At 37.1% G+C, this 23,811-nt stretch overlaps 1 long non-coding RNA gene and 1 pseudogene across 2 annotated transcripts; both read left to right on the top strand.

Annotated features, from left to right (window-relative positions):
• Positions 1 to 275: 275 nt before the first annotated feature.
• On the top strand, positions 276 to 23,153 carry LOC143590261 (uncharacterized; annotated as a pseudogene). Its single transcript, XR_013145445.1, has 18 exons — positions 276 to 409; positions 1,649 to 1,807; positions 1,884 to 1,949; positions 2,021 to 2,110; positions 3,085 to 3,384; positions 4,976 to 5,073; positions 5,429 to 5,464; positions 6,046 to 6,166; positions 6,256 to 6,492; positions 16,970 to 17,065; positions 17,190 to 17,255; positions 18,007 to 18,045; positions 18,127 to 18,261; positions 19,120 to 19,466; positions 20,780 to 20,873; positions 21,008 to 21,166; positions 22,215 to 22,349; positions 22,941 to 23,153. The product of XR_013145445.1 is annotated as an uncharacterized LOC143590261 (transcript).
• LOC143590263 (uncharacterized) lies at positions 8,181 to 8,825 on the top strand. The gene is made up of 2 exons (XR_013145446.1): positions 8,181 to 8,304; positions 8,512 to 8,825. It is a non-coding gene; the product is annotated as an uncharacterized LOC143590263 (long non-coding RNA).
• Positions 23,154 to 23,811: the final 658 nt, after the last annotated feature.

Below are 23,811 nucleotides of genomic sequence, written 5' to 3'. Positions count from 1 at the left end.
AGTATAAAAAATATTTAATGAACAAACATAAAGGAACAAATATTAATGAACATAAACAAACACCTTTTCGAACGTTCACGAGCACAGTTTAATGAACATGACCTCCGTTTGTGTTCGTGCATGTAGTTACGTTCATTCATTTATTAAACGAACGGACATAAAAGAATTTCCTACCGAATAGTTCACGAACAGTTTGCTGAATGTTTGGTTCATTTACAGCCCTACATGAAAGTATAGTCCGTTGTTTTAAAAGGGACTAATTTCATAATTGTACCTTAAGTTTCTTAAATTTGGTGTAGGGAACTCCGCAATGCACCGTGTGGGTAGTGCAGGCAATACCTCAAATTCAGTCCGCCCTCGTAGGGAGAAAAGACTGACATATGTTTTAAATGATGCTGATGATACAAAGGTTAGAGTTTAATTTGTTTGTACACATTTCCTCTTTATTTGGAATAAAATTGTTACATTCCCATAATATATTTGCATACCCATGTGCCAACATGCTTAAACTTCACTAAAGGTTTCCATATAATTTACAAGGTATGAAGTTAAAATACATTTAAGACGAAAGGGAATGTTTCTAGACTATATATTGGCCGCCTCCTTTTTTTAGTAGTTTACTTGCTTGGTTCTTCTAGTGACTATTGTAATTTGTGACCCTAGATATATTTCTTACTAGAGAACATGTAGATGCATTTATTGTAATGGTTTAAATATAATAATATAATTAATGCATTTATTTTAATGGTTCAAGTATGATAGTATAATTAATATTATTTCAAACCAAAAGTCCAAAACAATAATTGTGATTAGATAGCTCGGTTATCAAATTTTTATGCAAATAAAAGTATATTGGTCCTATTATCAGTACACCACTCCAAAAGTATACACCGGCTTGCCTGTTACATCATACACGCGGTATAACCTTTTTTTCGTGTTGTCATATGGGTCGAATGCCCTTTTTCGTTCTATGTTACGGGCTGTATGATGTCATATAGGTGTATTATAGGGCGGAAAATGTCATACGACCTGTATGGCTTTGTAAGTGGTCACATATGTTATTTTTTGCTAGTTAAAAACATCATACGAGTCGTATGATGCCATATCGGTCATATAATAGGTTGAAAAAGTTCATATAACCCGTATGGGTTTGTCAATGGTCACATAAGCCATTTCTTCATCAGTTGAAAACATCATATAGGCCATATGATAGGGAGAAAAAGGCCATACAACCCGTATGGCTTTGTTAGTGGTTACATAAGTCATTTCTTTGTCACCATAGACATCATACGGGCCGTCTGATTTAGCCCTCATACGACCCATATGACCATTTTTTCACCTGTCATACGGTCAGTGGTGTCTGGATAGTATGTTAGTGGTGTTTGTAACTTTGTATAGCGGAATGTGGATGGAGTGTGGAAGCTTGAAAGAATTGTTTTATATCTGTCTTTACTATTTATCTCAGTTATATATTGGTTTTTCAATCCTGTACATATATCGTGTTTCATGCATCTTTCAATGGAATCTTCCTATTAATGAATAAATCATTAGTGCACATTCCGATCCTCAGTTGTTATAACTTATAACTATATATTTAAAAGAAATTTAGTCAAATGCAATATTGAGCCCCTCGGTTTGCACTTTGCAGCATCGTGCAGGTGTCAACTGTTTATCAGTTCTAAAACCGTCAGAACCAGATAATTGTAGTTATCTCTTCACCGGGAGCCGTGATGGCACGCTAAAAAGATGGGGATTAGGTGATGAGGGTGCCACCTGTTCAACTACTTTCGAGTCTCATGTTGACTGGGTATATTTCTAAACATCACTTGTGTTCAATACTTCAATTAATACTACTTCACTAAAGAACACATTGGGCTGTACAGGTCAATGATGCAGTCATTATTGGAGGGAATACCCTTGTATCCTGCTCCTCAGATACAACTGTCAAGGTTTAATTTATTTATAAAATTATCATTAATGTTCACCTAACTCTCACTAATATTATTCTGGATTATACCAGACATGGGATTGTTTTTCAGAAGGAACTTGCACAAGGACTTTTCGCCAGCACACAGATTATGTTACTTGTCTTGCTGCTGCAGAAAATAATGTAACCTCTGCTTTGAAAATATGCGTTTTGCTTTATTCTAATTAAAAGACACCATATATTTTCAGCTGAAAATTTGAAATTATGAACACAGTTTCCAGTATAGGTGGTAAGTTGGGCGTGACTCGAGTTTGGATAATGGGTTCTGAATATAACGAATGGGTTGGGTTGAGTTGACACGAAGACGCTTTGTCCATTTCTTTTACTTTAAAATAAATACAGTTTGTGTTAATTATGAATCCAATATTGTTACAATAATAACCAATCATTAAAAAAAGCGAGTTTGAAGGTTTAAATTTAGTGGTGCAATCTGTGCTGCTGAACGCTACCGGTTTAATAATCGTGTCAAAACAACTCAACCCTAACAGGGACACGCTTAACCATGTAACTCGGACACGACTCACTAACCTGTTTATCTAAACACTTCAAGTTGGTTGGCAGGTTGACTTGTTTTTTACCTGAATTCCAACCCGAGCACTCCGCTTTCTGTTTCCAAACATGTTATATGGTCAGCCTATATATGACTTGGTTTTAATTTTTAAAAGTGCGTGACAAGATTGAAAATATAAGATACTTAAAACAGAGGCGGTGCTTCTTTCACATGCGGGTCAACATTAGTCAAATTAGTGTTTTGAGGAGGCTGATATGTAAAAACAATCAAAAGAATAAAGATATTATGAATAGTTTACTTCATAAAGAAGGTTGATATGTAAAAGAGATGGAGAGAAGTGCAGCTTTTGAATATACATAAAGCTTATATGGTTGTACATAAGGCCTGTGTACGTAAAGCTCTCACCTCGACTTTCCGGACCAAAACGTCTTGCACTATCTAAAACCAAGAGTCCGACCCAAACCTGTTTAAACACAACCCTAACCCGTGTTGTCTTGCACTTTAACCTGTTCCACTTTTACCCAACTATTTTAATTTAATCTACATATTCCTGATACTAAATTTTTTTGGTATTTTATTCTTTTAGAGCAATATTGTAGCTTCGGGTGGACTTGGTGGTGAAGTATTCATATGGGATCTTGAAGCAGCGGTTGCTCCATTCACAAAGACTAGTGAGGTGGCAGTTGCTGATTCATCAAATGGAATTAATGGCTCAGGACCCGCTACGAGTTTACGAGCAATTAGCTCAAGTAACAGCATTACTACATCACAGACAAATCAACCTCAAGGATATGTTCCAATTTCTGCTAAAGGACACAAAGAGTCTGTTTATGCATTAGCAATGAACGACAGTGGGACCCTTTTGGTGTCTGGTGGAACCGAGAAGGTATATTTTGTAAACTTTGTAGGGATTGATTTTAAGGGTGTAAACGAGCCAGTCTTGAGCTCGTGTAGGATTAATCTCGGCTTGTTTGACTTACAAGAGCTCGAGCTTGAGATCGGCTTGTTTTGAGCTCTGTTTTTAAAGCTTGAGCAGCTGAGCTCTGTTCGTGAGTAGTATTTTATAGGGTGTGTAAAAAACAAAACACCAAAAAAACCCGAAAAGCAAACGGTATTTGTAACCGGAAAAAACCGATCTGAATTGTTTGGTTTTAGGTGTGGTTCTAAACCGTTTCCGAATTGTGAATTTGGTTTTTCGGTTCCACAAATCTTGCTCATTCGGATAACCAAACCAAATTCAATTGAATAAACTGAATAATAACCAGTTGAATACTTGAAATCGGATAAATCTTGCTTATTTGGTTTAATTGGTTGAATGTGAATAAATCTTGCTTAATCGGTTTAATCGGTTAAAATGGGTTTAGTTAGACACATTTCTAATTCGGATTGGTTTGGTTTTCAGTTATGGCCAAAAAGAATTCAAAACCGAATAAACTGATAATAAATCTAAAATGGGGGTAGTTTTATCTTCTCTGGTTGCTGGGAGATTTGGCCTGCTAGAAATGCATCTGTTCATGATTCAGTTGCTATGTCTTCTTCATCTATTATCAATAAAGTCAATGGAACCGATGAACACTCCTAGTTTTTTCAAGCTCAAGCTCGGCTAGTTTATTGTTATTTTTAAATATAAATTTTGCAAATAACATAATTTATATTATTTAGTTAAATACTTAGGTGTATCATAATAATCTGTATAATAATAGTTTATATGAAAATATATGTTTAGCATATTAAATAAACGTTATAGGTTAATAGGCTCGTTTAGGCTTTCGGGCCAGCTTGAGCTTGATAACTTAAGCTCGGGCTCGTTTATTAAACAAGCTTATATTTGGGCTCGAGCTCATGCTCGTGTATTGAACAAGCTTATATCTAGGCTCGAGCTCGGCTTGGGATTGGCTTGTTTATTATTTATGAGTTAAAGTTATTTTTTATGCACTTTTTATTCTAATATATGTATATAACATTATATTTATATTTTATATTTTTTCTTATCATAATTATTTATATAATAATAGTTATTACAATATCGATGAAATAAAAATTATAATATTAAAGCCTCGTTTTGGCGCTTGATCCAGCTCACGCTCAAGCTCAAGCTTGATAAGTCAAACACGGCCTCGTATATTAAACCAGTTTATATTTAGGTGCAAGCTTGGGCTCGTTACTTAACAAGCTTATATTTAGGTTCAAGCTCGGGTTTGTTTATTAAGCTAAGCAAGCTTATAATTAGGCTCGAGCTCAAGTACATTTAATAAACAAGCTTATAGTTATATTTAGGCTCTAGCTCGGGCTCAAGTTCATTTAAGTTTGGCTCAATTCGAGCTTTTAGTGAGCTGACCTCAAGTAGCTCATGAGTGGCTTGGTTCGTTTACACCCCTAGTTGCTTTTTATTATTATTTTTTTCGTTTTCACACATGTTCTGCCATGTAACTTCACATATTGTTACATGCATGTATGTGAATTTTTTTTTCGTGCAGGCTGTACGTGTCTGGGACTCAAGAACTGGTTCAAAGATAATGAAGCTTCGAGGGCATACAGATAATATTAGGGCTCTTCTTCTCGACTCTACTAGGAGGTTTGTTTTCTTGTTTATATTATTTGTTTACATTGAAAACCTGAAATGAATATATATATATATAGTTCTTAAATGATACCAACCCTATATATATATATATATATGCTCTAATTATTGGGTTTTAGCTCAAATTGTAATTTGACTAGATAGTTGGGAATGTATAGCATCTAGGGAGTAAATGCAACACCATTATCTAATCTGGTTAAAGCGCTTTCGTGCCCCCCAGACCTTAGTTTGCATTATGTTTTTTCGTTGTTTTTATTCAAAGCTTACTCAGACAAGCTTTATTTATTTATTTATTTATTTTGGATTATTAAGCTATTTGGTTAATGATGCAACATTATCATGATTTCAGGTTCTGCCTCTCAGGATCCTCCGATTCTATGATCAGGTAGGCATCTTTACTGCTAATTATGGCTGTTCAAAAAGCTCGACCGAACTGAGCTGGCTTGGTTTGTAAGCGAGCTGAGCCAAAGCCATGGTAAGCGCGCCTTATTGGCTCGCTCGTAGGCTCGTTTAGCTGGCTTGTTAGCTAAATTTTAATATATTAGTTATAACCAAAAAGTATAACCCAAATTATAATATATATGAATCATAAGTCTTGTAGTATATTCGTTGTGAATAATGTGTATGTTAAGATTATTTTTTTTCTTTTATATATATCAATGTGTATAAATATAAAATTATATTTACTTTTAAATAAACAAGTTGGTTCGATGAGGTACAAGCTGGCTCGACCATTTTTACGAGCCGAGCCCAAGCCCAACCTGGCTTGGCCTGTCTTGGTTCATATACAGCTCTACTGGTAATATGTGTTGCTGTTATGATTGTGGCACCATATTATCAACATAAAGTTTTCATGCTGAACAGAAGACTACAATTCAACTTAAGAAAAGCTGTTTGATGCCTTCTTTTTTTTTTATTCTTTTTATAACGAATATGATGTTTTCATATGATAGATATTTGTGATAGATTGTGGGATCTAGGGCAGCAGCGGTGCATACACTCTTATGCTGTTCATACTGATTCTGTGTGGGCACTCGCAAGCACTCCAACATTTACTCATGTGTATAGTGGTGGACGAGATCTTTCTGTGAGTTCACATCTATATCTCTAAATAAGGGGGCGTTTGGATGCACGTTTAGAAACTGATTATGATCATTTATCTGTTTCTACTTGCAGTTGTACTTGACAGATCTTTCAACAAGAGAGAGTGTGTTGCTTTGCAATGAGGACCATCCTATTCAGCAGTTAGCATTACATGATGATGGTATATGGGTTGCAACAACAGATTCTTCTGTGAACTGGTGGCATTCTGAAAGTTTAACTCCTGAGAAAGTGTTTCAACGAGGCGGTTCGTTTCTTGCTGGAAATTTGTCCTTTTCAAGGGCTAGAGCTTCTTTAGAAGGGTCTACCCCTGTGAGTCATCTTTTCTATCATTAATTTAATTATGATTATACTTATTATTATTAGGGTTTGTTAGTTTATGGCCTGTAGGCCCAAGTTAGGTAAGGTTTCTCTATGATTTAGGGGTGTGCACGGTCGGTTTTGGCCCAAGATCATAACTATAACTTAACTTTCGGTTAACCAGAGAACCATAACTGATTGGTCATGGTTAAGTCGGTTATGGTTAATCGTTTTAGATTCTGATTCGGTTTGGTTATGGGTTAGTTTACCGCATAGTCACAGGGTACGTAGAATCACCCGCGATCTTCGTTCCGGATCGCACGTACCGGAAACGGGTACAAATTGTACCGATTGCTGATGGTGCGCGATCCGGATCGGTGAAATTGAAAGTTCCCAATTGTTGCACGAATTGTTCTACTTTAACCCGATTCGCGTTCCCGGTTATTAGACACTTAAATATATGTATTATATTAGAGGGATTAATGTGTAACTTTGTATTCTATTTATAGTCCATGTATTATTCTATTATACAATATAATACGCAATAAGTTACCAAAGATTGTTTTGGTATCACAGCCGATCCCAACAACCCTAATTCTGCCGCCACCCTTCTACTAATCCCTGTCAGATTCTGTTCTTCTCCAACTGGTCAACAATGGCCATCGTTTCTTTCACTAGAGAAGATAAAACCAGCCACAACTCTCACAAATTTGGATTTACTCTAAGTCCTACCAATTATGGATATTGGAAAACAATGATCCAACCTTTTCTTCTCACTAATGGACTCTTTCCCTACATCGATGGATCCATTGTTTGTCCATCGAAAACTGTCACAGTTTCATCTTCATCCTCTGACAAAGAACCTGCGTTGCTGACCCAGCAACCGAATCCTGAGTATTTAGCATGGATCTCCAATGATGCTCATGTTCGCATGCTGCTCCTCTCAACGATTTCTGAAGCTTCTTTCAAACATGTTCAGTTCCTTGGAGCGTGCCTATGCACTACATACATCTTCACGGGATTACACCCTCAAAACCCAACTGCTAAAGATTCAGATGAAATCAGAAGAAACATCTACCGCCTATCTTACACGAGCACAAGAGTACGCAGATGCCTTAGCAAACATTGGTGAGCCTATGAAAGAAAAAAGATATTGTTATGCTGGTTATTTCAGGTCTTAGAGAAGAATATAATTACCTGTAACCCACCTTAATTACAAGACACCCTCCTGTTGTTTTTTTGGAACTTCATGGATTGCTTGCGGACCATGAATACATGACCAAGAAAACTGATCCAGAACCCACTGTTCCAGCTGTCCAAGCCTTTACGGCTACTAGCAGTCGTGGCTCTTCCACTGTTTCACTTCCATCTGAAACAGTCCAGTCCCTTCAACAGCTGATGACACAGTTAGGGCTCACGGTAGAACCTGCACAGCAGCAACATCAGGCCTTTAATAATACCCGTGGACCGTCCAACCGTAACCGTGGGTACTCAAATCGTCGCAGTCGTGGCAACTACAACAACCAATCTTACAACAACAATCAAAACAACAGAAACACGGGACCTACTACGGGTTATAATCAAAGATTTGGTTGGGCATCTAGTCAGAATACAATCTATGGTTCTTGCAACTGGTGTGGAATTGATCATATTCCATCATTGTGCCCCACTCGTGATCCAGCACAATTCGTCCACAACGACAACCTTCACAAGCAAACGTTGCTGATCATCGCTCACAAGCGTCTTCATGGCTGCCCGACACTGGTGCTAACAGTCACGTGGCACCAAATCTCAGTGGTTTTGACAACTCTGAACCGTATTATGGTAAGGACACACTTCTTGTTGGTAATGGCAATGGTTTACCTATTCTTCATATTGCTTCCGCTACATTTAATTCACCAGCCAAAACCTTTTCTATTAACAACATTCTTCATGTCCCACAAATAAAACGAAATCTTCTCTCCGTACAACGTTTTTGTCAAGACAATAATGTATTCTTTGAATTTCACTCCTAACTTTTTTTGTGTGAAGGATACGGTTACCCGCACTATCCTCCTCATGGGTCCCTGTAAAGATGGGCTCTACTCCTTCAGCCTACCTAAGATTCGTCATGTCTCCAACATTGCTTTTTCCACTGTTCGCGCTTCTCCCACAACTTGGCATCAAAGACTTGGGCATCCTCATCCGCAACTCTTACAGTCTATGATTTCTAAAAATTGTCTTCCTGTTACGAATAGTTCTGGTTTTTCTTTTTGTAATGCTTGCCCTATGGGAAAATCTTCAAAAATGCACTTGTCATCTTCGAGTTATAAAAGTGAACATGTATTGGATTTGGTTTTTTGTGATGTTTGGTGCCAGCTCCTGTTGCTTCTTTTTATGGTCATCGTTACTTTTTACTTTGTGTTGATCATTATACTAGATACATGTGGATTTTTCCCCTTAAACATAAATCTGATGTGTTTAGCACTTTCAAACAATTTCATACAATGGCTGAAAGACAATTTAAAACACAACTTAAAACAGTTCAATCAGATTGGGGCGGAGAATTCCGAAACTTGTCCTTTTTCACAACACTTGGAATCATACATCGTCTCTCTTGCCCTCATACAAGCGAACAAAATGGCTTTGTTGAGAGTCGACACCGCCATGTGGTGGAAACTGGTCTCACCCTTTTGGCGAATTCTGGTGTTCCAAAGCGTTTTTGGAACTTTGCCTTTGAAACTGCTACATACCTTATAAACCGGATGCCTTCTCGTGCTTCATCAAATATCTCTCCCTTTGAGCATCTTCTTAACCGTAAACCGAATATGTCCTTCTTACGTGTCTTTGGATGCCAATGTTTTCCTCACCTCCGTCCTTATAATCCACACAAAATGGATTTTCATTCGCTGCAGTGCATCTTTTTAGGGTACAGCCCGTCTCATCACGGGTATCTATGCCTTGACCCTACTACTGATCGTATTTACACTGCCCGACATGTCCGGTTCAATGAGGCACATTTTCCTCTTCTACAACCATCCTCCCCTACAAACTCTACACCTGCCCCTGATCCTTATTTCTCATCATATCCCTCTCCTATTCCAAATTCCCAACCATCCAGCCCACAAAATCTTAATACACCTGAAACAACCACCCTGGATACCACTACCTCAAACCAATCTGTTTCCACACCTTCTACTACTACAACTCCCTCATCACCATCAACCACCTTTGGACCAGCCCCACCCGTCTTATCAGCCCTTGAGACTACCAGTCCCACCCAAACCGAATTCCAACCTGCCCAACCATATCCCGATACACCCCCAACCACCACAATCCCCAACTACTCAGCTTCTTCCAACACTAATCCACCTTTGCTTTTTTACTTATAACAGGCGTCAAACCACCCAATCAGCTGCTAACAATCAGCCACCTACCTCTTCATCCGAAACCGAAAGTCAACCGCGTACTCGACCTTCAAACCTTAGACAAAATCCTAAGAAAAACGTTAAATACAATGCTTCCGCCTTCCACACCTCTATCGACTATTCCTCAACTGAACCTTCTACCTTTGCCATTGCTAACAAAAGTCCTCCATGACACGTTGCCATGGTAGAGGAATTCAAAGCCTTAATGCGAAATGGTACGTGGACTTTAGTACCACCCATTCCTAATGTTAATGTTATTGATTGTAAGTGGGTGTACAGGTTGAAACGAGATGAAAACGGAAATATTAAACGATACAAAGCTCGTTTGGTGGCCAAAGGTTTCCATTAACAACCGGGGATTGATTACCATGAGACCTTCAGTCCGGTGGTAAAATCCACAACTGTCCATGTCATTCTCTCACTCGCTGTTACACGACAATGGCCACTTCGTCAACTGGATGTTTAAAATGCCTTTTTGCATGGTGATCTTCAGGAAACTGTGTATTTACGACAACCACCAGGTTTCATTGATCCCCAAAAGCCGAATCATCTTTGTTTGCTTCACAAGTCCTTATATGGACTCAAGCAAGCTCCACGGGCCTGGTTTCATCGTCTTTCGGGAGCCTTATTACAGCTTGGGTTCCAAGGATCTAAAACAGATCCATCATTGTTTATTTACTCTCACAATGGTATCTTAACTGGCAACAATCCGCGGCTCATTGATCACATAATTCAGCGTTTAAGCACTACATTTGCGATTCAAGACATGGGCCGCCTTTCTTTTTTTTTGGGTATCGAGGTGGTTTCTCGAGGTATTGATTTGATTCTCTCTCAAAGGAAATACATCTCTGAAATTATTCATAAAGCAGGTCTATCTCAATCTAAACCGGTCGACTCTTCTATGGCCACCGACTCCAGTTTGGCACTTGGTGATAGTCCTTTGCTTGATAATCAGTTAAATTTAGACAAACCGTTGGAGCACTACAGTACCTAACCCTTTCCAGACCAGACATTACCTTTGCGGTTAACAAAGTTTGTCAATTTATGCACTCCCCCACTATTAATCATTGGTCTGCGGTCAAACGGATCCTTCGGTATCTTCAGGGCACTTCTCAACTTGGCTTGCTAATTCAACAACGATCAGCCCCTGTTATTCATGCATACATTGATGCATGCAATCATTCTCTCACTGCCTTCTCTGATGCAGATTGGGCTGGCTCTTTCGATGACCATCGATCCACAGGGGGATTTGCCATCTACCTTGGATCTAATCTTATCTCATGGTGTGCTCGTAAACAACGTACCGTCTCTCGGCCATCTACAGAGTCTGAGTATAAAGCTTTAGCTGACACGGTCACGGAGCTAACATGGCTTGAGGCGCTTCTAAAGGAACTTCATGTTCCAGTGACATTTGCTCCTATTTTGTGGTGTGATATTCTTGGTGCCACGTATCTTTTTGCCAATCCAGTGTTTCATGCTCGCACAAAACATGTGGAGATTGACTACCATTTTGTTAGGGAAAGAGTCGCCCAGAGAAAGCTCTCAGTTCGGTTTATTAAGACAAAACGATCAAATTGCGGACGTGTTCACCAAGCCTCTATCATCGCAACGGTTCCGACTTCTTAGATCCAAGCTAAAGGTCGCTCCCCGGCCTTAGCTTGAGGGGGAATATTAGACACTTAAATATATGTACTATATTAGAGGGATTAATGTGTAACTTTGTATTCTATTTATAGTCCATGTATTTCTCTATTATACAATATAATACGTAATACAGTTACCAAAGATTGTTTCCGGTGAATGATATCGACGTTTGGGATCGTTAAAAATTGCGTTCCGGTACAGTTCCGGAGGCGGCTTCGATTTTTCCGACGGTGTTTTCAATTTTTCCGGTGGTGGTTTTGATATTTTACGATGGGTTGCTTTAATATGCATCGGTTAAATAAATAGTATTAATATACATCGTAATTGGTGAAGGAAACGTATATCGGAAGCCAAATAGATTGAAAACTAATATTTTAAAGCATACTCATACTTATTATTTTGTCTTTTATCATGTTGTCTATTTAAATTTAAACTAATTAAACTGATTGTTAAGTGTTATTCAATATAATATTAATTATTTATTTAATATATACATGCATATTATATATCTACTAATTTCATCTTCTGACCAAATAATATCATCGTCGTCGTACTGCTACCCACTTCCAACGATCCTTCACTCCTTTCTTCCAACGATCCTCTACTAATTTCATCTTTTCTTTTCCCCTAAAATTATTATATCTACTAATTTCATCTTCTGACCAAATAATATCAACCCTCCAGAATCAACAAACTCAGATTCATCTTTATCAATTTCATCATTTACGCTTGAGTTTTTATTCAAATTCAAAAAAAAAAAAAAAAAAAAACCAATTCGCAATTTGGGGTTTCTTGAAGTTGAATTTTGTTGTTCGTTGGAGGAATCTTCAATTTGAGGGTTATTGATTCTTGTTCTAGAAGCACAAACAGAATCCGATCTTCTGCAACTGTTCAACAACTGTTTGATCTGAAGAGTGTTGGCTCTGATCCGTCGCTCTTCGCATTTAATCTCCGATCCGTGGTGCTAGGGTTTTTTGTGATCTGAAACCCTAACTGTGGATAATTGGTGTGACGGCTTCTTGGTATAACGGCGGTTCAAGACCCGGTTTGGATCTGCAAAGTCTTGGAATTCAAGGGTAATTCTGCAACTTTAAGTGAAAGTTGCAAGTCATTGTTTCTTTTGTTACTTTTCAAGAGTGACTTCGTTAGGAGTCATCAGTGGAGATTTCCCTCTGTGAGATCGTTCTTACTCTTTTACTTTACTTGTCTTTTATCATATTATTTGCATATATTTAGCTGGTTCTTTGCTGGGTTTTCAGAAAACTTGGATTTAAAAAATACTATTACTATATTTGGATTAAAAAAACCGGTTTATTTTCTGAACGACATCACTTTATACAAAATACTTGGATTAACAAATAGCATATATTTAATAAGGATATTATTATTAGAAGTATTATTATTGTTACTATTATTATTATTATTATTATTATTATTGATTTGGTGTTCTATTGCTTGTGTTTGTGTGATTAGTTGCAACCATAGAGCGTACGAACCATGACTATTACTTGAGACCATGTCCTGAAACGAGGGGTGTAGGAAAGAGTAAAGATAGGGAGCGTATATTGCGTTTGGCTTCTTGGAATGTAGGAACATTAAATGGTAAGTTGCTAGAATTGGTAGATGTGCTTAAAAGACATAGGGTTCAGATAGCATGCCTCCAGGAGACTAAGTGGAAAGGACATAGAGGGGCTGAGTGTAATGGGTATAAGTTGTGGTACTCGGGGTCTGATGGAGCTAGGAATGGAGTGGGGTTTCTAGTGGCTAAGGAAATACACACTAGTGTGGTGGAGGTGATAAGACATAATGACAGGATTATGGTGTTGAAATTAGTACTAGGAGAGGAAGTAGTGGCAGTAGTCTCCGCCTACGCGCCTCATGTAGGCCTAGGAGATCAGGAAAAGAGAGAATTTTGGGATTGCCTAGACGCAGTGGTAGGGGGCATACCTAGGGGGGAGAGGATTTGCATAGGAGGTGATTTTAATGGACACATTGGTAAGGCTAATGATGGTTTTCAAGCCGTACATGGGGGTTTCGGTTTTGGTGATAGGAATGAGACCGGAACAGATCTTCTAGAGTTTGCGGTGGCACATGACCTAGGTATTATAAATTCTTATTTTAGGAAACAAGATTCTCATTTAATCACTTTTAGCAGTGGCGGACGCGACACGCAAATTGACTACCTTTTGTTGAGGCAAGGAGACCGACGTTGGTGGAAGGACTGCAAAGTCATACCTGGGGAGGCAGTTGTGACTCAACATCGACTACTAGTGACAGATATAGCCTTCAGAAATAAGCTGACTGTTCGAGAGAAGAAAGGTACATCGAGAATTCGATGGGGAAATTTGAAGAACGAAAATCTCCTACTGTTTAAGGATAAACTCATACCGCATACGCGGGCTCGACTAAATGGGGACTCAACTCAGATATGGGAAGCTATGGAGACAAAGATCATCCAAGTAGCAAAGGAGACTCTCGGGGTCACAACAGGAAAGACAAGTGAGCATAAGGAGTCTTGGTGGTGGAATGACGCAGTGCAAGACAAGATAAGGGACAAACAAGGATGTTTTAGGGAGCTAATGAGGTGCACGAATGAGGAGCGAGTGGAATTGAGGGACAACTACAAAACGGCCAAGATAGAGGCGAAGAAGGCAGTGGCGGAAGCAAAGAAGGCGGCCTTTAAACGGATGTATGAAACTCTAGAAACAAAAGAGGGGGAACATGCTATGTTTAAGATTGCCAAAGCCAGGGAGCGTAGAAGGCAAGATCTAGGACCGGTGAAGTTCATAAAGGATACAGATGGGCATGTACTGGTCAAGGAGCAGGACATCAAGCTAAGATGGCAAACCTACTTCCACAATCTTTTTAACAATGGGAGAGCTTACCAAGAAGAACATGACAACACAAACTTTCAACGACAACAATCGAATAACTGCTACTGCCGACGGATCACACGAGAAGAGGTGAAGGATGCACTTAGGAGGATGGGAAGGTATAAGGCGGTTGGCCCAGACAACATACCCATCGAGGTGTGGAAGTGTCTGGGGGAGGAAGGAGTCATGTGGTTAACTTCTCTTTTCAATAGTATTCTCAAATCAGGTAAGATGCCAGACCAGTGGAGGAGCAGCGTTGTAGTTCCTATCTATAAGAACAAAGGAGACGCCCAATGTTGTGGTAACTACCGAGGAATCAAACTACTAAGTCATACTATGAAGCTTTGGGAAAGAGTGATTGAGGTTAGACTTAGACTAGAAACTCAGGTTACGGTCAACCAATTTGGCTTCATGCCGGGGCGTTCCACCACAGAGGCAATACACCTTATAAGAAGATTAATGGAAAAGTATAGGGAGAAGAAGCGTGATCTACATATGGTGTTTATTGACCTAGAAAAGGCCTACGACAGTGTGCCACGACAGGTGCTCTGGGAGTGCTTGGAGGGTAGAAGAGTGCCCAGGAAATACATAGAGATAATTATGGATATGTATACCAGGAGTGAAACAAGTGTCCGTGCGCCAGTGGGGGATACTGATTTCTTTCCTGTAGAGGTAGGTCTTCACCAGGGGTCAGCGTTGAGCCTGTTTCTTTTTGCAGTAGTCTTGGATGAGTTGTCAAAGTCGATTCAGGGGACTCTCCCGTGGTGCATGATGTTCGCAGACGATATTGTGTTACTTGCTGAGAAAAAACAAGATCTAAACATGAGGCTTGAGGAGTGGCGAACAACCTTAGAGACAAAAGGTTTAAAGATTAGCCGATCTAAGACGGAGTACCTCCACTGTGATTTTGGTGGGATAAACGACAATGAAGACGCACAGATCACAATTGAAGGGCAGGTGGTCCCGCAGGTAACGAAGTTCAAGTATTTAGGATCATTTGTACAGAGCGATGGGGAATTAGACAGTGATGTGACCCACCGAGTTCAGGTAGGATGGTGTAGATGGAAAGCAGCCACAGGTATATTGTGCGACAAGAGTTTCCCGACTAAACTAAAGGGAAAATTCTATAGGGTGGCAGTTAGACCTGCAATGCTATATGGAACAGATTGTTGGGCCATCAAGAAGGCACAAGTGCGGAAGATGGAGGTAGCAGAAATGAGAATGCTACGTTGGATGTGTGGGCACACAAGACTAGACCGAATAAGAAACGTTGTGTTTCGCGAGAGATTAGGGGTGGCGAACATAGCAGACAAGATAAGAGAGTGGAGATTGAGATGGTTTGGACATGTAAAGAGAAGACAGACGACGAATCCTGTTAGATCCGTAGAAAATCATTACTATAGAGGGGAGGAGGGGTAGAGGACGACCGAAATTGACTTGGGATGAGAGGATTAGGCATGATTTGATAGACCTAAACCTCTCCGAGGACATGGTTGAGGATAGGAATTCGTGGAGAAGTAGAATTAAAGTTAAGGATTTTTAGAGAGAATTGAATACCTTAGGGCTTAGACTTAACTTATTTAGGTCACATACCATAATGGTATTTCCCTTACATATATTATTATTATTATAATTATTATTAGCTTTTATATAGCTGTTAAACTGTGATCTTATTATTAATATTATTATAATTAGTAGTAGTTTTTATATAACTGTTAAACTTTGATTTCCTTTATTTTGCTTCATACACATGTTCTTAGAGCCGAGGGTCTCTCTGGAAGCCACCTCTTTATTCCTTTGGATAGAGGTACGGTGTGCCTACATCCCACCCTCCCCAGACCCTACTTATAGCTTTGCTGTCGGTGGGATTTTACTGGGCATGATTGATTGATTGATTGATATGCATATTATATATATATATATATATATATATATATTATGTATTTTATTATAATTTAATTATATATGTAGTGTTATTCAGATACGATGTACCAGATTATATGGTACACCGTACCGCGTAACGAATTGGCGTTCCGAATGAACCTACCCTCCCTCGTACCGAATTTTAGAAATGCACGAACCGCGTACCAGTTCCCGTACCACGTACCGGAACGTACCGCGATCCATGTGACTATGGTTTACCGTGAACTAGAATTGGTCATGAAATGTTTGGGCCTAACAAAAAGAGCTCAACACAATGTAATTTGGTCTAAAATGTTTGGGCTTGAAAATTTTTAGCCACTTAATAAATTGTTATTAGACATTCGGGCTTGAATAGTTTATTAATTTGAGCTTTAATTTTAGACCTTTGTACACATACGACAATACTACAATACTACCTAGCCGTGGGTCGGGTTGGTTAACCGTGTTTTCACTACGTCATGTGTCCATTCGGTTATGAAAATTTAAATAACCAGAATTGATCCATTGGTTGGTTAGGTTCAGTTATGAGTCGGCTAATTTGTTTTATGCACACCCGTGTATACTATTCCAGTCTCTTTTATAGTTAAAAACTTATCATTTGTAAAAGAATGTTACAAAAATAATGATGAAATTGATTTATAGGTTCCTGTGTATCAAAAAGCCACCTTTAGTATTGATGGGATTCCAGGGATAGTGCAACATGAAATATTAAACAATAAAAGGCATGTCCTGACCAAGGTAATATTATTTTTGACTTTTTTTTTCTATTTTTTATTTTTCAGTTTTTGATATTGTATAACCATTTTAAAAGCGTGTTTTGTTTCTTGTTTTGTTTTTAACAATATGGTTGTTTGTTTAATAGGATAATGCTGGTTCTGTGAAGCTTTGGGAGATCACTAGAGGTGTTGTGATTGAGGATTATGGACAGGTTACTCCTATGAACAAAAACACTAATGATTTGACCCCTACATTATTACACTATTACATTTTGGCCCTTTTTTTATCTGTACTGTAGCAGCGCATATGCTATTTTGGATCAACTTATATTGCCATCTAGATTAATAGATAGCTGATGTAGCAATTTTGACCTGTTTACCTCATAATGGGTTGATTTGGGTATATTTGACCAGTAACGGGTCAAATTTTGGGTCAAATGTTGGCCTGTAAATGAACCAGAGGTTTAGTGAGACGTTCGATGGGAAGTCCGTGTATCTTTGTTTATTTAAAAAACGAACGAGCACGAACAACATTTTTTGTTCATTTAGTTAAACGAACGTTCATGAACAAATGTCTTGTTCATTCATTTATGTTCGGGAATGTTCGATTACATCATTTAGTTGCGTTGTGTATTCGTTTGTTTACGTTTGTTCATTCGTTCTTACATTCATTTAAATTTTTATGGGCAATAGATTGATGCTCACATTTACTTGTGTTCGTTTCTTTTTGTTCATGTATATTCAGTTATGTTCATTTATATTGTTGGCGAACGAATATAAATGAACACGAACACATAATTTTTATAACGGACAAACACGAATAAAAAAAGACCCATTTGTTTAGCTGTTTCTGTTTGATCGTTTGTTCTGTTAAAGTTAAACGAATGAACATGAACATGCCTTGTTCGTGTTCTTTCTGTTCATTAAACTGTGATGCTCATGTTTTGAATTTCTATGTTGCAGATTTCATTTGAATAGAAGAAAGAAGAACTGTTTGAAATGGTAACTAATATCTCAGTATCATTATGGGAATTACGTGTACGGATATATTCAATATCTTTTAACCATATCTTTGTTTGCCAGGTCAGCATTCCTACATGGTTCACTGCTGATACGAGGCTCGGGAGCTTGTCTATTCATTTAGATACCCCTCAATGCTTTTCTGCAGAAATGTATTCTGCTGACCTCCACATAATCGAGAAAGCTGAAGATGACAAGGTGCACATACTTTAATAATATTTTGAAACTAAATTAAATGTAATTAACTTAATGCTGTAAGGGTGTGCATGGTCAGTTTAGGTTGGTTTTGGGCTCAAACCGAAGTCAAACCAAAAATTCGATATTTTAGATTTTGAAAACCGTTCGGTTGAGCCTAATTATTTTTGTTAATTAAGATTAGTTGTTTATTACACATTTGGATCTAATATATTTGGGATACACAGTTCCAATGGATTCGGTTTGTATTTTGGTAAAAAATATCGAAACCAAAATCAAACCAAAAATCGAAAATTCAAAACCGTTTGGTTTCGGTTTTCAAAAGGGTTTGATGTTATTTTTTCGGTTTTTTCATCTGGGCTTGAAAATTTTGGCGGAAAAAAATGGCCCGAAATAATAACTTTGAGCCTAAATTTATTTGTTAAGATTACTTGATTATTACACATTTGGATCCAGTATTTTTGGGCTACACTATTTATTAATTTCTTATCAATTACTATATTCTGTTTTTTTTTGGTTCGGTTTTTGGTTAATAGCAAAACCGAAACCCACCCAAAAAGTTGTATATTTAAGTAAAATGAAACCAAACTGTTGATATTTTATGGGTTCAGTTATTTTGGTTTGGTTACGTAAGTCATTCCAGTTACGTCCTTTTCATTTTTTCGGTTGACAACAAAACCGAAAGCGAACTGAAAAATTGTTTAATACAAAAACCATAAAACCAAACCTTTGAATTTTGATTGGATTTGGTTATTTCAGTTTGGTTACTTCAGTTATTCCGGTTACAATTCGGTACTTTGGTTATTTCAGATTCATGCACAACCCTGTTTAATAACCGAACAATTTCTTTGTTCTTTGCAGATAAATCTGGCTCGAGAAACCCTAAAAGGACTATTGGTTCATTGGTTGTCCAAGAAGAAATATAAACCTGGGTCTCAACCTTCAGGCAATGGGGAAGCAACATCTGGCAGGAGTAATAAGGCTTCAAAAACTGAGATAGATGGTAACAGTGAAAATGATACTGTGGTGTATCCACCATTTTCATTTTCAACTGTTTCACCCCCTTCAATTATTACTGAGGGATCACAAGGTGGGCCGTGGAGGAAGAAAATTACTGACCTTGATGGAACCAAGGATGAAAAAGAGTTCCCGTGGTGGGTTTTGGATTGTGTTTTGCATAATCGGTTACCCCCGAGGGAACATACCAAGTAAGTTTTTTTATTCTTATAACTGTTTATTTGTCAACAGGTTAATTCAGGTTGTATGTTATTGGTAACGAGTTAGATGGGTATAAATTTAGGTTGGTAAATGAAGCGAACGGACACGAATGGAGCGTTTGGTTGCTTAACTTTAACCAAACAAATGGTTGAATAGAAACATTTAAATGAACGGGATTTTCTTGTTTACTAAGAAAATTAACAGATTCGTGTTCATGTTTGTTTCTTAACAGTATAAACAGACGGTTCACAAATGGAGCATGTTCATGTTCGTTTGTTGAGAAAATGAATGTGTTTGTTCTTGTTTGTTAACGGTCTAAACTGACGGGTTCACAAACGTTTACGGACGCAGCATGTTCATGTTCGTTTGTTAAATTTTAACTGAACAAACGATCGAACACAAACGGTTAAACGAATGAGGTTGTCAACACTATAAACGAACGGTTCACGCACAGAGCATGTTCATGTTAGTTCGGTTCACTTTAACCAAACAAACGATCGGACAGAAACAGTAAAATGAATGTGGTGTTCTTGTTCATGTTCGTTTTAATAAATTGAACGTGTCCGTGTTCGTTAGTTAACAGTACAAACTAATGGTTGATGAACGTTAACAAACGAACATAACAGAGCTAAAACCAGTTAAAAAGTAAATTTGAACAACAATGTGTTTAAACTTAAAAGGTTATTAAAACTAGACCAATTTACATGAATATATTAACGAACGAACTTAAACAAACGTAACTAACGAACATAAATGAACATAAAGGAATGAACATAGACAAATTTAAATGAATGAATGTAAGCGAACACAAATGAATGAATGCGACATGTGTTGACGTTCGTTCATTTAACTATATGAACAATTTTTTTGTTCATGTTCATTCGTTTATTAAATAAACGTGCATTATCTAACCTCCCGCTGAACAGTTCACTGAACATTCCGTCCGTTTACAGGCCTATGTACAATATGCAATATTGAAAGAGTAGTTATCAGGAAATGAGCTCAAATGGGTCAAAAGTTGTTTAAAGTTCATTCAAATGCGTAATACCTCTTAAATCATTTTATTTTAAAAAAGTTATTATCTTAAGGGCTAATTGCATAAATAAATAACCAATCCAATTTCTATTTTGGATTTTTAGGTAACAATCTTTTATCCAGAAAAAGTTACTAACTTTAAAACATATCAATTAAAACTGTCAGTGATAAAAATTGTCTAACATTCAGAAACCCGACGGTTATTTTATGTGCACTAAAAGTAAATGCCACTTTCCTTAATAATAAAATAACTGTAATTATATTTCAGGTGCAGCTTCTATTTACATCCATGTGAAGGGTCAGCTGCCCAGATTTTGACACAAGGGAAGCTGAGTGCGCCTCGTATTTTAAGAATACACAAGGTATTACTATATTATAAAATGGCATCAGCTTGTGTCGTTATATTTATGTATAATTACTGTAATTCCCCTTGAAGCCCGCCAAACATGTTTATTTTAAGGAATATTTACCTAGGTTTTAATAATTTTATGTACAGGTTGTTAACTATGTAGTGGAGAAGATGGTTCTAGACAAGCCGTTAGATAGCTTGAGTGGTGATGCAACTTTTGGTCCCGGGACCGTTGATGGAACTTTTCGATCCGGGTTTAAGCCTTGGAAGCTTAAGCCTAATATAGAGATCTTGTGCAATAATCAGGCAATTTGACTTTATTTACTTTCATGTTCTTTTTTACCGTTAATGTTTCACTTAAAAGTCTCATAATCTTGGAATTTTATATTTTAAAACATCGGAAATCCAAGATTGAATTTAGCTAGGCTTGTAAACGAACTGAATGAACATGAACATGACATTGTCATGTTTGCTCATCTAACTTTAACCGAGCAAACGATCGAACACGAACAATTAAACGAACAAGGTTTTTCTTGTTCGTGTTTGTTTGCTAAGAAATTAGTGTGTTTGTTTATGTTCGTTTGTTAACAGTTGAACGAATGAACATGAACAAATTTAAATGAATGAACAAGACATGTGTACATGTTTGTTAGTTTAACTAAATGAACAAAACTGTTCTTTGTTGATTTACTAAATACCGAACATCTTGTCAAACGGTTCATGAACAGTTCACCGGACGTTCGGTTTGTTTGCAGGGATAGATTTAGCTTTGAGTATTAGGGTGAGCGAACCATCCAATGGTTTGGTTCAAGGTTTGGAACATGTGCAAGCCAAAGTGGCCGTCTATCTTTGTTATTTAGTTTTCCTTTTTATCTTTGGAATATGCATGAGATTATCATTTTTATAAGTTATAACTTTGATGCAAACTAATGATTTTCAATTATTTTAAAGTTTTTTACCAACTCTTGACAACAGACCATCAACATTTCTAGCGAGTAGAGGTTTCAAAATGAACGGTTTGGGTGGGTCAGTAACATATCAAATGAATAATTTTTTTGGCACGAATCAGGTTTACCAAAAACTTTTTGTTCAAAATTTAAATTGTTTATAGATATTTATTGTAATTATATTATTATTATTATTATTATTATAATTATTATAATGATGCTGTAAATTTTTAAATAAAATGTTTTCAGAGGTATTATTTTACTGAAAATACACTTTGGCGAACTGTGACCCATTTAACACAACCTGATCTCGTTGGTTAGATAACGGGCCCCATGAGTTTATCATAGGAAACTTGATCAAACGCTTTATGTTAATATTTTAATTTAACTTGTGTCATGTTATACAGGTCTTAACATCTGACATGAGCTTAGCAACGGTCCGAACTTATATTTGGAAGAAACCAGAGGACCTTGTTCTCAATTACAGGGTTGTGTCATCAAGATGAATTTTGTCTACTCGTGAATGCAAATACTCCGGCTTGGTTCGCAAAATTTTATAAAACTATCCTCTTACTAAATCCGGGTAAAATGAAAATGCTAGTTCATGAATGCAAATTATATTGAACTAGTAGGATTCCCGCACACGTTGTGGTAGGAATTTTCTGTGCGGGAAATTCGTTACATGCATAAAACATAAAATAATGTTTACTATACTGATGTTTGGTCGGTATCGTTGCGGTTTAGTTTACGATACTAAAAAAAAGTATATTTAATACAACTGTCTTATTATATCGGAATGTTGAGAAAAAAATTAGTCACAACAAGGTATTTAGTTTTCCTTTTTGAAAAGTTAACCGATCACGTTATTAGAAAAAGAAAACAAAAATTAATAAAAATTAAATGGGTTAAAGTGTATATTATTTATAGTATATTGGGTCAAGTGAAACTTATTTAAAAAAAATAAAAAAATCCTGAAATGTCACGGCATAATCTAAGTGGTATGAACACTATTCATAGTTTGTGTTTTGCATGTATATATAAATATGATCATATCACAATAATTAAAATAAAAATTTTATTTTACGAGCAATGATCAACTTTATAAACATATGTTCATCTTGTTTGTTTTGCAGGACCGGTAAGCAACCACGAGTGACTTTTCAGCTTCCAAAATGTTTGTGAGTCGTATATTTGAACACACGCGGTAGTCGAATTGTATCGCGCCCATGTAAATGTATAATCGGTATGAAGTATTGGTATTTTGACTATTTGACCAGAGATGTTGACTTCACGGAAAGTCAAAATAGAAGTAAATCATAAATCTCTTGTAGGAATATACTTTTCTGGTTGATTCATGAGAAACAATAAGTTTTAGTATGACAAGGCGATCATTTGCTTGAAAATATATACAATTGTCATGTATTGAACCTATCATGTTTGTGTTTTTTGTTTTGTTTTAATTATTATTTATTTCAGAGAGTGGAGACCGAATAAGAAACGTTGGATGTGTGGGCACACAAGGCTAGACCGAATAAGAAACGTTGAGTTTCGCGAGAGATTAGGGGTGGCGAACATAGCAGACAAGATAAGAGAGTGGAGATTGAGATGGTTTGGACATGTAATGAGAAGACAGACGACGAATCCTGTTAGATCCGTAGAAAACATTACTATAGAGGGGAGGAGGGGTAGAGGACGACCGAAATTGACTTGGGATGAGAGGATTAGGCATGATTTGATAGACCTAAACCTCTCCGAGGACATGGTTGAGGATAGGAATTCGTGGAGAAGTAGAATTAAAGTTAAGGATTTTTAGAGAGAATTGAATACCTTAGGGCTTAGACTTAACTTATTTAGGTCACATACCATAATGGTATTTCCCTTACATATATTATTATTATTATAATTATTATTAGCTTTTATATAGCTGTTAAACTGTGATCTTATTATTAATATTATTATAATTAGTAGTAGTTTTTATATAACTGTTAAACTTTGATTTCCTTT

The sequence above is a fragment of the Bidens hawaiensis genome, unplaced genomic scaffold (genome assembly GCF_021521415.1).
Source record: "Bidens hawaiensis isolate Kalapana, Puna unplaced genomic scaffold, B.hawaiensis_p1.1 tig00038283_1, whole genome shotgun sequence".
In the NCBI taxonomy this organism is placed as follows: Eukaryota; Viridiplantae; Streptophyta; class Magnoliopsida; order Asterales; family Asteraceae; genus Bidens; species Bidens hawaiensis.
This window is presented reverse-complemented; position numbering and strand designations above follow the sequence as displayed.